The 17519-nt window shown below is 43.7% G+C and overlaps 1 protein-coding gene across 3 annotated transcripts in view; it reads right to left on the reverse strand.

Moving 5' to 3' along the window:
* smg1 (SMG1 nonsense mediated mRNA decay associated PI3K related kinase) overlaps positions 1-17519 on the reverse strand; it is a 62919-nt gene that overhangs the window by 19282 nt on the left and 26118 nt on the right. The window lies entirely within an intron of this gene.

A 17519-nucleotide genomic window follows, 5' to 3' on the forward strand; every position in this document is an offset into this window, starting at 1 on the left:
AAAAGCCAATATATTGTTATTGCTATTAAACTTATTATTATGTTGGCTTGACAAAGCCAACATACTGTTCTTCGATCTAAGCTTATTATTATTATTCTTCTGGTCCACACTTTTTCGAACTGTAACTCCTCCTAGAGCTTTCAAGCTACACACACAAAACTTTACAAAACTTTTAAGACTGGTACGTAGATTTATGCTATGACTTTTCTAACTGATGGGACCTACCGAATTCCTAAACGGGGCGCTCAAACACCCCAAAATTTCCATTGACTTAACATTACGACCAACTTTGACGGGTCATAGCTGCGAACGAGAAATTTGTAGAAACTTGTGGGTTATCACAGTTGAAGAGGCTGGTAGGCTGTGTAAGAACATACATCACATTGGGGTGTAAGCTGTACCCCTGGGGTGTAAGAGGCACCCAAATTTCCCCATTGACTTATAATGGGGCAGGAAACATGCCCATATAAGGGAATAAAAGTGTCCCAGATGGAATATCTTCATTTTAGAGTGTCGTAGAGACATGGGGGTGGGCTCATTTTACTCAGGCATCCAATCAGTCTCTCAAGATCGTCCCATAGCTATTAAGCCACGCCCCTAGCAACCATTTTTGGGCACCCTAGCAATTTATTCCATAGACTGCCATTATAAATTGCGCAGATGGATATCTTTGCAGCACAGTGTCGCAGAGACATGGGGGTGGGCTCATTTTACTCAGGCATCCAATCAGTCTCTGAGGATTCTTATCGAGGTATTAAGCCACGCCCCTAGCAACCAAATATGAGCACCCTAGCAACATAATAAACAAAGCCTTATATCTCTGGATCCGAACATCATAGAGGCATGGGGGTTGGGTCTTTTGGTCATGTTAGCCTTATGCTAGCTTCATGCTAAGTCATACTAGCTTCATGCTCGTTTCATGCTAGCTTTATGCTAATTTCATAATAAATCTTGCTAACTTCATGCTTATTCATGTTAGCATCATGCTAGCTTCATGCTAATTCATGTTAGCATCATGCTAGCTTCATGCTAATTCATGTTAGTATCATGCTAGCTTCATGCTAATTTATGTTAGCATCATGCTAGCTTTATGCTAATTCATGTTAGCATCATGCTAGATTCATGCTAATTCATGTTAGCATCATGCTAGCTTCATGCTAATTCATGTTAGCATCATGCTAGCTTCATGCTAATTAATGTTAGCATCATGCTAGCTTCATGCTTATTAATGTTAGCATCATGCTAGCTTCATGCAAATTAATGTTAACATTATGCTAGCTTCATGCTAATTAATGTTAGCATCATGCTAGCTTCATGCTAATTAATGTTCGCATCATGCTAGCTTCATGTTAGCTTCATGCTAATTCATGTTAGCTTCATGCTAGCTTCATGCTAATTCATGTTAGCTTCATGCTAGCTTCATGCTAATTCATGTTAGCATCATGCTAGCTTCATGCTAATTCATGTTAGCATCATGCTAGCTTCATGCTAATTCATGTTAGCATCATGCTAGCTTCATGCTAATTCATGTTAGCATCATGCTAACTTCATGCTAATTCATGTTAGCATCATGCTAATTCCTGTTAACATCATGCTAACGTCATGCTTATTCATGTTAACATCATGCTAGCTTCATGCTAATTCATATTAGCTTCATGCTAGCTTCATGTTAATTCATGTTAGCATCATACTAGCTTCATGCTAATTCATGTTAGCATCATGTTAGCTTCATGCTAATTCATGTTAGCATCATGCTAGCTTCATGTTAATTCATGTTATCATCATGCTAACGTCATGCTAATTCATGTTAGCATCATGCTAGCTTCATGCTAATTCATGTTAACATCATGCTAGCTTCATGCTAATTCATGTTAGCATCATGCTAGCTTCATGCTAATTCCTGTTAGCATCATGCTAGCTTCATGCTAATTCATGTTAACATCATGCTAGCTTCATGCTAATTCATGTTAGCATAATGCTAGCTTCATGCTAATTCATGTTAGCATCATGTTAGCTTCATGCTAATTTCTGTTAGCATCATGCTAGCTTCATGCTAATTCATGTTAGCATTATGCTAATTCATGTTAACATCATGTTAGCTTCATGTTAATTCATGTTAGCTTCATGATAATTCATGTTAGCATCATGCTAGCTTCATGCTAATTCATGTTAGCATCATGCTAGCCTCATACTAATTCATGTTAGCATCATGCTAGCTTCATGCTAATTCATGTTAGCATCATGCTAGCTTCATGCTAATTCATGTTAGCATCATGCTTACTCATGCTAATTCGTGTTAGCATCATGCTAGCTTCATGCTAATTCTTCTTAGCATCATGCTAGCTTCATGCTAATTCATGTTAACATCATGCTAACTTAGTGCTTAATCATGTTAACATGCTAACTTTTTGTTAAATCATGTTTACGGAAAGTTAGACTACTAAACTAAACTTGTTTTAAGTTTCTCTCAAACTTTTTTAAACGTTCAGGCCAGGCTTTGTCAAGCCAACATAAAGTTTGTCTTCAAACTTTTCTATCTAGTTATTATTATTATTCTTTTTCTCCCCCCAAAATTATAAACACTAACTCGTCCTAGGGCTTTCAAGCTACATGCACCAAATTTTCCACAGACCTTCAGACTGGTCTGACTTAGTGTGCTATATCTTTTCTAACTGATGGGACCTTCCGAATTCCTAAACGGGGGTCTCGAACACCCCAAAATTTCCATTGACTTAACATTGAGACAAACTTTGACGGGTCATAGCTGTGAGTGAGAAACTTGTAGAAACTTGTGGCTTACCACATTTAAGGTGGCTGACAGGCTCTGTAAGAACATACATCACAATGGGGTGTAAGCTATACCCCTGGGGTGTAAGAGGCCCCCAAAATTTCCCATTGACTTATAATGGGGCAGGAAACATGCCCATATAAGGGAATAAAAGCGTCCCAGATGGAATATCTTTACTTTAGAGTGTCGTAGAGACATGGGGGTGGGCTCATTTTACTCAGTCATCCAATCAGTCTCTTAGGATCGCCCCAAAGCTATTTAGCCACGCCCCTAGCAACAATTTTGGGTACCCTAGCAACATCTCCCATAGACTACCATTATAAAAAGCCCAGATGGATATCTTTACACCAGAGTGTCATAGAGACATAGGGGTGGGCTCATTTTACTCAGGCATCCAATCAGTCTCTTAGGATTCCTACTGAGGTATTAAACCACGCCCCTAGCAACCAATTTGAGCACCCTAGCAACATAATAAACAAAGCCTTATATCTCTGGATCTGAACATCTTAGAGACATGGGGGTTGGGTCTTTGGGTCATGTTAGCTTCATGCTAGCTCCATGCTAAGTCATACTAGCTTCATGCTAGTTTCATGCTAGCTTTATGCTAATTTCATAATAAATCTTGCTAACTTCATGCTAAATCATGCTAACTTCATGTTAAATCTTGTTAGCTGCACGCTAAATAGTGCTAGCTTAATGCTAATCATGCTAGCATCATGCTAATCATGCTAGCTTCACGTTAAATCATGCTAGCTTCATGCTAATCATGCTATTCTCATGCTAACTTCATGTTAATCATGCAAGCCTCGTGCTAGCTTCATGCTAGCTTCATGCTAATCTTGCTAGTTTCATGCTAGCTTCATGCTAATCATGCTAGCATCATGCTAGCTTCATGCTAATCATGCTAGAATCATGCTAGTTTCATGCTAATCATGCTAGCATCATGCTAGCTTCATGCTAATCATGCTAGCATCATGCTAGCTTCATGCTAATCATGCTAGCTTCATGCTAATCATGCTAGCTTCATGCTAGCTTCATGCTAGCTACATGCTAATCATGCTAACATCATGCTAGCTTCATGCTAATCATGCTAGCTTCATGCTAATCATGCTAGCATCATGCTAGCTTCATGCTAGCTTCATGCTAATCATGCTAGCTTCATGCTAATCATGCTAGCATCATGCTAGCTTCATGCTAATCATGCTAGCATCATGCTAGCTTCATGCTAATCATGCTAGCATCATGCTAGCTTCATGCTAGCTTCATGCTAATCATGCTAGCTTCATGCTAGTGTAGCGATTCAGCGGGAGGAGGGGAATAAAGTTATTTGAAACACTATAAACCTCCGACTGTAATACTACGGGGATTCCCAAGGGAATCTTAGATTTTAGCTCAAAAGGGAATATTATGTATAACTAACTGTAATTAATTATACAAGTTTATCAGGTTTTACCTGGCGTAGCAGAATTAATAATAACAATTAATTAATATGTTCGTCCACCGAAGACATATATCCATAATCGTATATTAACGTCTAAGAAATGTTAATTTCATGGCCTTTTAAAATTAACCTTCTTACTGATATACAGTGCTACTCGCAGCGTGTAGCTGGATCAAAAGGCAGAAATAGTGACTTTAATTTCATGAGCATTGGACACAGAAACAATTCAATTGTGAAAATGCAAAACCGGTTTATTAACTACAAAACGAAGTACACACAATGACTAACTAAACATACACATATACAATAACATAAAACATAGATGAGAAAGAAAAGACTGAAAAGCTAGAGAGAGAGTAAAAGATTGGCAAAAACACTATTGCTTAACATCTGCACAAACCATCGGAAAATCTCTAAGGATCGCCTTAATTTTCATAAGGGGTAAAGCTTAAACATCAGCGATTAGAACAAGGTTAATACTTGCATTTGGCTCTTTGTGATGTAATACGAAGTGTCTGGTGCGCGCGGGTGCGAGCAGAGAGAGAGAGAGAGAGAAAATCCAGGTGTGCTCGTAAGTCCGTTTGGTTGTTCCGTATGGCGGAGTGTTCCGCGTAAATTGTCCGAACTCGAAGTGCAAAGTGCAAGCCAGGAAATTACTGTCCCGAAGAGTAGGACAGGGCTCAGAGAAAAGATGATGAATCCGAGGGACTCTGGGTGAGTCTCAGCGAGTTTCCAAACTGCGCTGACGAATTGAGCGATTGAGCGCTGAGCGCTGAGCAACTGAGCAACTGAGCAATGATGGCTTGGACGATAGGCCATTTTGACCTTTCACGCGCCCAGCCCATTTTAGGTGAAATGACCAATGTGCGAAGTGTTCGATCGCGCGGGAAACAAGCCTTTGTTCTTTCAGACATCACATTTGCGTAAATGCCAAATGATAAAAGTTTGTTTCCATAACTATTCAAATCGATATTAAATGACATTGATGCGGCTTATGGTAATATGATACATAGAAATGATTAGGAAATAAAGAGTGGATTAATTTGATACTAGACAAGACATGGGTTTAAGATCACGTTGAATAATAATTTCATACCTAAGATATGAACCATGCTACAGTGAACAAAATCTAACTAGAGTGTTAACACACAGTTACATCACACATACACGATCATGCAGTAAAGGGATATAAAATATATACACATTTAAACAGCTCATTGTGATCTTTAAATGTGGTTTCATCAGAGACATATAGTCCGTGCCCCCCCTGCTGTGTCTCTGGCGACTGTGGATTCCTTTGAACTTCCTTTGAAGACGGCATTTGTTTTAATTGTCGCCCACTTTACAGCCTTGATAGGTGATAGAGGAGACAGGGTTATCTAATTATCACAATTTTAGGGCTGTTGAAATCCAGATGCCAAATGGCCCCAATCTGACTCCGAGCCATTTGCTACATATCCCCCCTTCATGGCCACCAGGGTCTTGAGAGACTTTGGTGGGCGATGGTTCAATAGGCGATGGTTGGACAGGTCATTTGGTCTGGATGGCAGGTGTATCTTAATTTTCTGCAGCGCTTCTGCATGCCTGCAGAGGGGTGATTTCGATGAGGTTGGGCTCTTGCTCGGCTTGTGTGTCTTGCTTCCCACGGTTCCGCTTGAAGGCTCGAGGGAGGGCAGCTGTGCACTTGTTCACTGTTTCCTGCATCCCACTGACTCTTCGGTACAGGATGAAAGCGAGGCCAAGAGTAAGGGCATATCCTACTCCTGTGGAGAGGCACAGTACCGTGTCAGCGGCGGTCCAGGCTCTGACAACAGGGAGGCTGTGCATAGCTGGCATCCGAGCAAGTGCCTGGAGGGCAGTGTCAATGGGCGTGACATCAATTAGTTGGGTCCCCCCTTCTGCAATCCTCATCTCCAGTTCAGGGTCTAAAGTGAAGTTGTGGTCCCTGAAGAAAGTTGAAATTTCCAGTTCGGTGTGGTACTCCTCACTGGGAAGGTGATAGAGTGCGAGTTCATCGATGTGAAGAATCGCATCCTTTGGAACTTGAATCCACATCGTCTGGTTTGGTAGACTGATGCGGGTGGCTGTGTCGTGTTGGTCGTAGGTCAAAATGGCTGTGCTGGCTGGGGTGTTGACCAGCCATCGGTCACCTACGATTTCTGCTTGGGTGTTAGTGACCTCGGCTCGTGGTTTAGCTGAGGCAGGACAACGAGAGGCAATCTTCATGGGCCGCAGCCCACAGATGCCGTCAGTGTTGTCCCGAAGGAAAGGTTTGCTGGGGCAGAGATAATGAATGTCTTTAGTGAGGCTGCACATGCGCAGGTTTGGTGCAAGGTACAGCTGTTCATTGCTGTCATGGTAAGCCACAACGTCGGGGGTGCGTATTCTGATGTGGGTGTTTCCCTGCCAGAAGCCAACATTGACAATGTCTTTGAGTCTGTAGATGTTGTGTGACTCAATGATTGGCAGGTTTATCAGAAAAGCAAGTTCGCCTTGTTCAGGGGCTATGCTTAAGGGAATTGCGCTGCCTAGGGAGTAGGCCAGATGAGCCTGCAGAGTGTTTGTTGGCCCTGCAGTGGCAGAGGATAAAATGGTCTGTACCAGGCTTAGGGGTACCAGGTAGGGTGGAATTCTACCCATGGCTAGACTGTCCACAGAGGAGCTCACCTCGCGCAGCATGTCTGACATCAGAGCTGTGACCAGTTGAGAATAGGCATGATCCACCTGCAGTACTGAGAAAATCTGTTTCAAAGAGTTCACTGTTTGTTTCAGTGCGACACTGTGTGTGTTGAGAATTACGACAGTATCTTTTAAGGATTTTCCCATGGTTTGCAGTGATTTGCTCTGAGCTGTCAGTTGTTCTCTCAGTTGAGGTATTTCCTCCTGGATCTCATTCACATGTCGTCTCACCGTGGCTATGCTGACTGCATTGACACTGGTGACTCCAATGTTGAACAAAGTTCCGACTGCTGCGGCGGCTCCGAGTAGGGCCCCCAGGAACCGCTTGGGGCGCTTAGTTTGTCCGCTGAGATCTGCTTGTGTGACAGTCATCTTCTGAAGCTGGTACAGCATGTGTTTGATGTCGGCCTCTGCGTGAAACATAGCGTTCTGCGCCCATCGTTCTCCTGCCCAACTGGTTTCTGGTGCTGATGCTGTGTAGTGTGCTCTGTAGACATCACTGGGGTTGAGTCGGACATAGACTTTTTGGCTATGTGTTCTGCAGTTCGTGATCAGGAGTCCAGGTTGCTCGTTTAGGACGATGCCTGAGGCTGGACCCGGCGACACGATATCAGGTTGCGACCACCCCCCTTGTAGGCTGATGTACAGGACAGTGATCCACAGCAGCATCCTGGTGAGAGAGAGAGAGAGAGAGAAAGAACAATAGGTGAGCGCTACAGGTCCTTGTTTGGTCAGGACAGCTCTCTTTCTTTTCATTAGCGGCTGTTCCCTAGGTGGCAGAGTTTTAGTGATGAGGCAGTGTGGAGGGAGTTTGGCCTGGTTAGTGCTAGTCCCCCCTTTACTGTCATGCCACAATGTTGAGTGTCTCTTGACTTGGTTCCGGTGGACCCCTCTGAAAATTGGTTCCTTCTGACTCCTGCCCATCTTGATCCGGTATGCGACGGGAGAGAGTTTGTCCACAATCTCATGAGGTCCTGCCCAGTGTGGCAGAAATTTCTTTGACAGCTGCTGGTGAGCTGTCTGAATTGGCGGGGCGAAACTGCAGTACCAGATCTTGGTCGTTTGAAAAGCGAAGGTCGTTCCCAGATGAAGTTCATCCAGATACTGGTGAGTGGTGTCATTGGGTGCTGGAAAGCATTCTACCGACTTTGTGAATTGGCAGATGACCGTGAGAAAGTGTTTGTTGCCCCTCGTTGACCTGGGTAATGGTCCAACCCAATCTATCTGGAGGTCTAACAATGGGAAGTTGACACCTCTTTTTTGCAGTGGTGCTCCATGGTTTGGGTTAGCCGGTTGGAACTGGCAGCAAACCAGACATCCCTTGATGTATTGTGCTACATCCTGCTGCATTTCAGGCCAATATGCCACCTGTTTCAGTGTTTCATACGTGGCTTTTGTGCGATGGTGTCCAGCACATGCTGTGTCATGCGCATGCATCAGTAGGACCCCCCTATGGGCCTGAGGAACCACAAGCGCAGGTGTAGTGCGGTCATCAGGGACATACCAGAGGATGTTGTGTTGTATGCACAGCAGGTGCCTGACATCGTTGAGACGTTTGGGGGTTGGAGCAGCAGACATGTCAGAGTTTGTGATAGGGTAGGTGGAGGGGTCTGAGAGGTGGTTTAACATAGCTTGGGTAGCGATGTTAAAGGCTTGTAGTTTCTGATGATCTGCATCATCCTGCATGGCATCTGCATCTTTTACATTTTGTTGAATTTGTGCGTCAAGTCCTGGGTATGGCTCTGAGTCTTTGGCTGGGTGCAGAGTGCAGAGCGGTGAACTTTTGGAGTTTAGGTCTGAGACGAAGTTCCCGCGGCTGGCTGGGGGGTCGTCCATGACCTGTGTGACCTGGCAGTTTACCTCAGATGATCTGGCTGATTGAAAGGGTAAAGGTTCTCGCACTTGAGCCCAAATTTTTAACTGTTTAAAGTCCATTAAGGGTTCAAAGCGGTCTAGCAGGTCTTTGCCAATGAGGAGAGGATATGAGTCCATTGGTGAGATGTACACAGGGTGTATGATGCTCATAGGACCGATTGTCAGGTGGATGGGAATCACCTGTTGCAGTTGAACTTCAGTCTGGCTGTAAGACTGCACATTCAGCATACACCTTTGGGGTTTAAGGGTCAAATTTTGGGCCTTAGCTCTGTTCTGGAGTCTGGTGAAAAGCTGGGATGACATCAGCGTTAGGTCAGCTCCGGTGTCGACGAGGGCTTCTAGTTCGACCTCATTTTCCAAGGTGATGGATAGATATAGCTTTTTGGCTTCTCCTCTTTCGATCAGGTTTCCCAGGAGGCTTGGTACTGGGGCTGTTGTATTAACGGGAAGGCAGTTAAAACTGGTTTCCTGTGACTCTGTAGGGAAGGAGACAGTTAACACAGCACTCTCTGGTACTTGCAGGCTTTGGTTGGTTGGTGTCTGAGATATTGTTTGTACGCCAAAGTCTTTGGTTTGTGAAATGAATAAGGAGTCGGGTTTGTCTTCGTGGTCCTGCTTGTGGGGCCTCTTTTGGATTAACTCCTTCAATATTCTCAGAATCTCTGCTGATTCAGACGTGTCTGTGTCACTCTGTTTCTGGGGTAGTTCAGACTTAGCCTTGCTCTGTGTGTATCGAGACTGATCTCTCTGTTGACTGTTTGGACTGTTACCCGTTTTTGATCTGCCAGGTGCAGGACGGTTACCTCTAGGTCGTCGGCCAGGTTCCCACGAGCCGCCACCCTTCTGGTTGTCTGATGAGTTTGGCCGGCTCCATGACCTCTCGGCGCGTCCCATTTGGTGCTTGGGACGAGCCCCTTCATGGCCGTACCATTCCTGGCTGGCTGTAAAGTCTCTTGACCCTCTGTTGAAAGGTCTTTCACTGTGGCGCGGTCGTGCGCCCTCCAGTGGTAGTTCAGGGTACAGTTCAGAGACAGGGAGAATGACAGGGTTTTTAACAGTCTTTTCAGAGGCCGCTCTTTGTTTACCATAAGCTTTATGGGCCAAGTCCCGCAGCTGCCTGGTTGTCATCGTGCGAGGGCAGGCCATAACCCCTAAGTGTTGGCTTACTGTGAAATGAAGATTTCGCAGAAAAAGGGTCCTGAAGTTAAAGTCCTCCTCCATTCCTGGCTCATTCCGTGAGCCAAAGTAAGCTCGCCTGAGTCTGTTGTAGTAGGCCTGTGGAGTTTCGTTTCTGCTCTGTTTGAGGTCCATTGCTGTAACTAGTCCATGTTCTGACTCTGGATCCGCAAACTCTTCTATTAAAGCCTTTTGCAGCTGCTTGTAATCCATCTTGACGTTTTCTGGCTGCCGGTCAAGGAAACTCCTCACCTCACGACTGGAAGTAACCCGTAGCAGATACAGTTTGTCTCTTGTGGTTACATTTGGCAGTGTTTGCACATAAAAGTCAATGTCCTGCAGGTAAGAGTGGATATCATGGCCACCTGCAGGCTCTGGGGTAAATGTTGGGATATTTCTAGCAAGCTTGTCGAGGTCTTTGGGTGCCACGCCGGGCATGTCTGCAGGTGACCTCGGGAAATTTGTTTGTTCCCACCCCTCTGTGGTAGTGAGAGGTTCTGGGATGCTGGCTGATGTCTTTAACAATGGGCTCCCGCCCCCCTTTTCAACAGAAAAGCTTTGGTGGGGGGGTGCAGGCTCACTGGTTGAATGAAAGGGAAAGGTTGCTTTTTCCCTTACTTGTTCAGCTTGCAGTTTATATGCATAAATGAGTTCTCTTTGGGCGGAGTCAAGGTCGTCCCTCGCCTGGTCTCGTTGCTGAGCCAGAGCTCGACCTTCATCTCGAGCCGCTCGCAGGTGATTCTCACAGGCCTTCAGCTTGGCATCACGTTCCTTCAGTTCTGCCTTTGCTCTCACCAGAAGATGTTCAGCCTGCTGAAGCTTTCCAGACAGCTCTTCTCTGGCTGTCTTTTCCTGTTGCTCCTTGTGCTCTGTGTCTGTGCGGAGTTTTGACAAGGCCTCTTGGAGTTGTCCAATCTCGTCCTTTAGCCTCCAGTGTTCCTCCTCCGTCGATGGGTGTTGATCCTCTAATCCCTGTGTCAGCTGATCTAGACGATTCTGCGCGTCCTCCTGATTCCTCCGTGCCTCTGCCGCTTGGAGCTGTAGAGCTGCTGCATCCTGTTCCAGTTGGGCGACATTCCTTTCGCCCAGTTTTAGCTGGATGATGAGGTTGTGAGCGATGGCACCTGTGATCTTGGCTATATCCTTGTGACTGTAGCTCCTCGTTGGGTCGAGGGTTATGAACTTGTCCAGGGTGTCGTCGAGTTGCTCTCTTTCCAAGTGTTGCAGTTCATTGGCGAGGTTGGGCAGGAGTTCAGATGTCACAGCGCTGAGCCAGGCCTCTAGCTGGTCCCAGTGGTTGACAGGGCTTGGTGATCTGGACATGTTGACACACTAATAGAAGAGAAAACACAAAGAGCCAATGCGAGTCCGCACAGTTCAACGAGCTACGGCAATAAAAAAAAGGTATATATATATGTGTGGGCTATGAGCTTATTATCAGGGCCTTTCTCCAGCGGCACAGATAATCAGTGTGGGGAAAAAAAAAAAAAAAAAAAGGAAATAGTTTAGTAATTTGTCTTTGTTAAAACCTATAGGTCGCCTTGGACATTTGGTTTATCGAGCGTATTACTAATGAATTCTCCTTATGGTTTGTGCAGTTTTGCTCTTTCAGCCCAAAAATAAAGTGAATCAAAATAATTAAAATTAATTAATTATAATGATTAAAATAAAATAAAACAAAATAAAATAAAGAATGAGGAGGATAGGTTGCTGGAAATGAAATAGGAACGGAAAAGAGAGGAAAGAAAAACAAATAAATAAAAAAAACAAACAAATAAAATGAAAATAATACTAATAAAATAAAATGAAAATGGGAATTGAGACAGCCAACAGACGAAGTCCTAAGGCTGGGAAAATGAAGAGGATAGGAGGTGGAAAAGGGGTTTCCTGTTTCAGCTTAGCAGGTTCTCTACCCTAGATTTGATGACAGGGCCTTACAGGGAGAGGGCACTATGGAGTCATGCGAGCTAGGGGAGTGGCTTAGCTAGAGTGGCTGGGCTAGACCCAACGTGAGAGGGATCTGGTGCCTCTAGTGGCTACAGAGGGGAGAAAAATGCATCTCTTTTACACTAACACCTGTTGACTATTTAAGACAACCCAGGGTGGAACACAGAGACAAGGCGCTTCCCTGAGCACGCAGCCAAGAGTGCCGGGCCTTCTGCCCTCCCCACCTCGACCGCTCAACAGTCACGCCCTTCACACCGCCAGGCCGCACTCAAAGGTGTCACCCACCAACTGGCACTGCTGCTAGGGCTTTGTGTGTCAGCTGGCACGGTTAGCGATTGGAGTGCCCGGTGGCAGAGGTCGCACTGTGTCTTGCTGCCTAAGGTGCTAAAGGAGGGAGCTACCGCCGCACCCCGACTGTACACACTCGAGTCAGTTCCGCGGGACCGGTCTCTTGTAGAACTCACCTCTGGCGAAGTCCTGATTCATCTATCAAGTGTTAGCTTTAAAGAGATGCACAGGGGCTTATCCTATTGCACCAGTTAAAACATAAATGAATTCACTGAGAATGGGACTTATGGGGCTGAATTCTATTCACAGTAAAGAATTGATTCAATTAAAATTTAAAATAAATCAAACTGCATTAAATTTAAATTTAAACTTAATTAAAATACAATCTCTACAATAGAAAAGAGAACAGGAAAGTAAGGAGCGAGAGAGAACAGCAAAAATGAAATAAAATAAAATAAATCAAAATAAAATAAAAATTAAATAAAGAAATAATAAATTAATAAAGCCACAGCACTATTAATTATTATTTATCATTTAAGACCATAACATTCAATACGTAGGAAATAAAACTACAAAGTAGTAGAATAACCCAGTTATTGAAGTAAGGCCAAAATTCCAAGTTTGACTCCTGTCATACACTTCCCAAAAGAGTTTATGAGAGGGCCAAACGAACTTTCCCCACCAGATGGCGATATTTCGCCCAACAAACAAAGAAAGCGGAAGTCAGGCGTAGAGTAGAGAAGAAGGAGAAGTGTTAGACACTCAAGACTGACATCTAGTGTTAGAACTAGGTAGTACGCTTTAAACTGACAAAGATTCGCTTCTATTCAACAATTACATCGGCGGCCGCTCCGTTGCTAAGACGACGGATGTAATTTGCTCATGTTTGCGCTGCCTATTTTAATTTTGGCTTAGTTACCGGGACACGCAATAAACAAAGAGTCCAACGTGCTTTATCGTACGTTGTGACTATAAATACTTGATCAAGTTTTCATCTCCTTAAAAAAAAAATTGAAGTCTTACCCTCGGTGCTTTCAATTAAAAAAAATCCACGTACGTGAATAAAATGGAAAAATACAATAGACAGCTTCTCTAATTGCAAATCATTTCCTGGAGATTAAACAAAAAGGCCTTATCAGATGGGAGTACTCACTCGACCACCGCTTCGCTCTACATAAAGGAATTCTACTCTTTATTAGGCGGAATCAGACAGTAATGCAGCGTATCAAAGTGTTTTTAATACGGTTACCTTAAAGACTGCAGTTAGCTATACATAACAGGGGCGCGAGTCTGTTACGTCCTGAAAATGATACAGGAAAATACATTTTCATTCATACCAATATAAGAACGAACACAGTTATAGCTGATAGTTCTTTTCATTCACACAATGCAAAACACATTTGACCTGTTAACTGTTTTTGCTCAGAAATAATGTTTAAATCTGCCCGCGCGTTCTCCACCATTAATATGTAGCGATTCAGCGGGAGGAGGGGAATAAAGTTATTTGAAACACTATAAACCTCCGACTGTAATACTACGGGGATTCCCAAGGGAATCTTAGATTTTAGCTCAAAAGGGAATATTATGTATAACTAACTGTAATTAATTATACAAGTTTATCAGGTTTTACCTGGCGTAGCAGAATTAATAATAACAATTAATTAATATGTTCGTCCACCGAAGACATATATCCATAATCGTATATTAACGTCTAAGAAATGTTAATTTCATGGCCTTTTAAAATTAACCTTCTTACTGATATACAGTGCTACTCGCAGCGTGTAGCTGGATCAAAAGGCAGAAATAGTGACTTTAATTTCATGAGCATTGGACACAGAAACAATTCAATTGTGAAAATGCAAAACCGGTTTATTAACTACAAAACGAAGTACACACAATGACTAACTAAACATACACATATACAATAACATAAAACATAGATGAGAAAGAAAAGACTGAAAAGCTAGAGAGAGAGTAAAAGATTGGCAAAAACACTATTGCTTAACATCTGCACAAACCATCGGAAAATCTCTAAGGATCGCCTTAATTTTCATAAGGGGTAAAGCTTAAACATCAGCGATTAGAACAAGGTTAATACTTGCATTTGGCTCTTTGTGATGTAATACGAAGTGTCTGGTGCGCGCGGGTGCGAGCAGAGAGAGAGAGAGAGAGAAAATCCAGGTGTGCTCGTAAGTCCGTTTGGTTGTTCCGTATGGCGGAGTGTTCCGCGTAAATTGTCCGAACTCGAAGTGCAAAGTGCAAGCCAGGAAATTACTGTCCCGAAGAGTAGGACAGGGCTCAGAGAAAAGATGATGAATCCGAGGGACTCTGGGTGAGTCTCAGCGAGTTTCCAAACTGCGCTGACGAATTGAGCGATTGAGCGCTGAGCGCTGAGCAACTGAGCAACTGAGCAATGATGGCTTGGACGATAGGCCATTTTGACCTTTCACGCGCCCAGCCCATTTTAGGTGAAATGACCAATGTGCGAAGTGTTCGATCGCGCGGGAAACAAGCCTTTGTTCTTTCAGACATCACATTTGCGTAAATGCCAAATGATAAAAGTTTGTTTCCATAACTATTCAAATCGATATTAAATGACATTGATGCGGCTTATGGTAATATGATACATAGAAATGATTAGGAAATAAAGAGTGGATTAATTTGATACTAGACAAGACATGGGTTTAAGATCACGTTGAATAATAATTTCATACCTAAGATATGAACCATGCTACAGTGAACAAAATCTAACTAGAGTGTTAACACACAGTTACATCACACATACACGATCATGCAGTAAAGGGATATAAAATATATACACATTTAAACAGCTCATTGTGATCTTTAAATGTGGTTTCATCAGAGACATATAGTCCGTGCCCCCCCTGCTGTGTCTCTGGCGACTGTGGATTCCTTTGAACTTCCTTTGAAGACGGCATTTGTTTTAATTGTCGCCCACTTTACAGCCTTGATAGGTGATAGAGGAGACAGGGTTATCTAATTATCACAATTTTAGGGCTGTTGAAATCCAGATGCCAAATGGCCCCAATCTGACTCCGAGCCATTTGCTACACTAGCTACATGCTAATCATGCTAGCATCATGCTAGCTACATGCTAATCATGCTAGCTTCATGCTAATCATGCTAGCATCATGCTAGCTTCATGCTAATCATGCTAACATCATGCTAGCTTCATGCTAGCTACATACTAATCATGCTAGCATCATGCTAGCTTCATGCTAATCATGCTAGCATCATGCCAATCATGCTAGCATCATGCTAGCTTCATGCTAATCATGCTAGCTTCATGCTAGCATCATGGTAGCTTCATGCTAATCATGCTAGCATCATGGTAGCTTCATGCTAATCATGCTAGCATCATGCTAACTTCATGCTAATCATGCTAACATCATGCTAGCTTCATGCTAATCATGCTAGCATCATGCTAGCTTCATGCTAATCATGTTAGCTTCATGCTAGCTTCATGCTAATCATGTTAGCTTCATACTTAAACATACTAACTGCCAGATAGCCTACTAAACTAAACTTCTGTCAATCCGTTTTAAACGTTCAGGCTACGCTTTTTCAAGCCAACATAAAGTTTGTCTTCAAACTTTAATATCTAGTTATTATATCTTATTATTCTTATGTCTGCACACTTTTTCGGCGCGTAACTCGTCCCACACGGTTTGTCGTAGACACACGAAAGAGGGCTCAAATTGACCGGATTATTGAGGAGAGGTGTGCTATGACTTTTATAAGAGATCGGGTGCAGGATTTCCGAAAGGGGGGCGAAAAACCACCCGAAAAATCCCATTGACTTAACATTGGGCCGAACTTTGACGGGTCATAGCTCCGCTCGAGGATTTGGTAGAAACATGTGGGTTATAACATTTGAAGAGGGTGGTAGGCTCTGTAAGAACATACATCACATTGGGGTGTAAGTTGTACCCCTGGGGTGTAAGAGGCACCCGAAATTTCCCATTGACTTATAATGGGGCAGGAAACATGCCCATATAAGGGAATAAAAAAGTTCCAGATGGAATATCTTCGCTTTACAATGTCGTAGAGACATGGGGGTGGGCTCATTTTACTCAGACATCCAATCAATTTATCAGGATAGTCCCAGAGCTATTAAGCCACGCCCCTAGCAACCACTTTTAAGCACCCTAGCAACATAAAATTCAAACAGTTTTATCTAGGCATCAGAACATCGTAGAATAACAGGGGTTGGATCGTTTTACTCGTGACTCGGAGGGTAATCACTGGCCACATCATTGGCCACTCCCAAGCCACGCCCCTAGCAACCAACTGTGAGCACCCTAGCAACAGAGTAAACAAAGCCTTATATCTTCGCATCAGAACATCGTAGAAAAACGGGGGTTGGACCGTTTTACTTGTGACTCGGAGTGTAGCAACTGGTCACATCATTGGCCACTCCCAAGCCCCGCCCCTAGCAACCAAATACAGTACCCCAGCAACAGAGTAAACAAAGCCTTATATCTTCGCATCAGAACATCGTAGAAACACGGGGGTTGGACCGTTTTACTTGTGACTCGGAGTGTAGCAACTGGTCACATCATTGGCCACTCCCAAGCCCCGCCCCTAGCAACCAAATACAGTACCCTAGCAACAGAGTAAACAAAGCCTTATATCTCCGCATCAGAACATCGTAGAGACACGGGGGTTGGACCGTTTGACTCATGACTCAGAGTGTAATCACTATGGGATGCCAATTTTTTCCCTAGCAACCAAATACAGTACCCTAGCAACAGAGTAAACAAAGCCTTATATCTCAGCATCAGACCATCGTAGAGACATGGGGTTGGACCGTTTGACTCATGACTCGGAGGGTAATCACTATGGGATACCAATTTTTTCCATAGCAACCAAATACAGTACCCTAGCAACCGAATAAACAAAGCCTTTTATCTCTGCATCAGAACATCGTGGAGACACGGGGGTTGGACCGTTTGACTCAAGACTTGAAGTGTAATCAGCAGTGGATGCCAATTTTCTCCCTAGCAACCAAATACAGTACCCTAGCAACCGAATAAACAAACCCTTATATCTCCGCATCAGAACATCGTAGAGACACGGGGGCTGCACCGTTTGACTCGTGACTCGGAGTGTAATCACTACTGGATGCCAATTTTTTCCCTAGCAACCAAATCCAGTACCCTAGCAACCGTATAAACAAAGCCTTATATCTCAGAATCAGAACATTGTGTAGACACGGGGGCTGCACCGTTTGACTCGTGACTCGGAGTGTAATCACTAGTGGATGCCAATTTTTTCCCTAGCAACCAAATCCAGTACCCTAGC

This window comes from Paramisgurnus dabryanus, chromosome 3 (assembly GCF_030506205.2).
Source record: "Paramisgurnus dabryanus chromosome 3, PD_genome_1.1, whole genome shotgun sequence".
NCBI lineage: Eukaryota > Metazoa > Chordata > Actinopteri > Cypriniformes > Cobitidae > Paramisgurnus > Paramisgurnus dabryanus.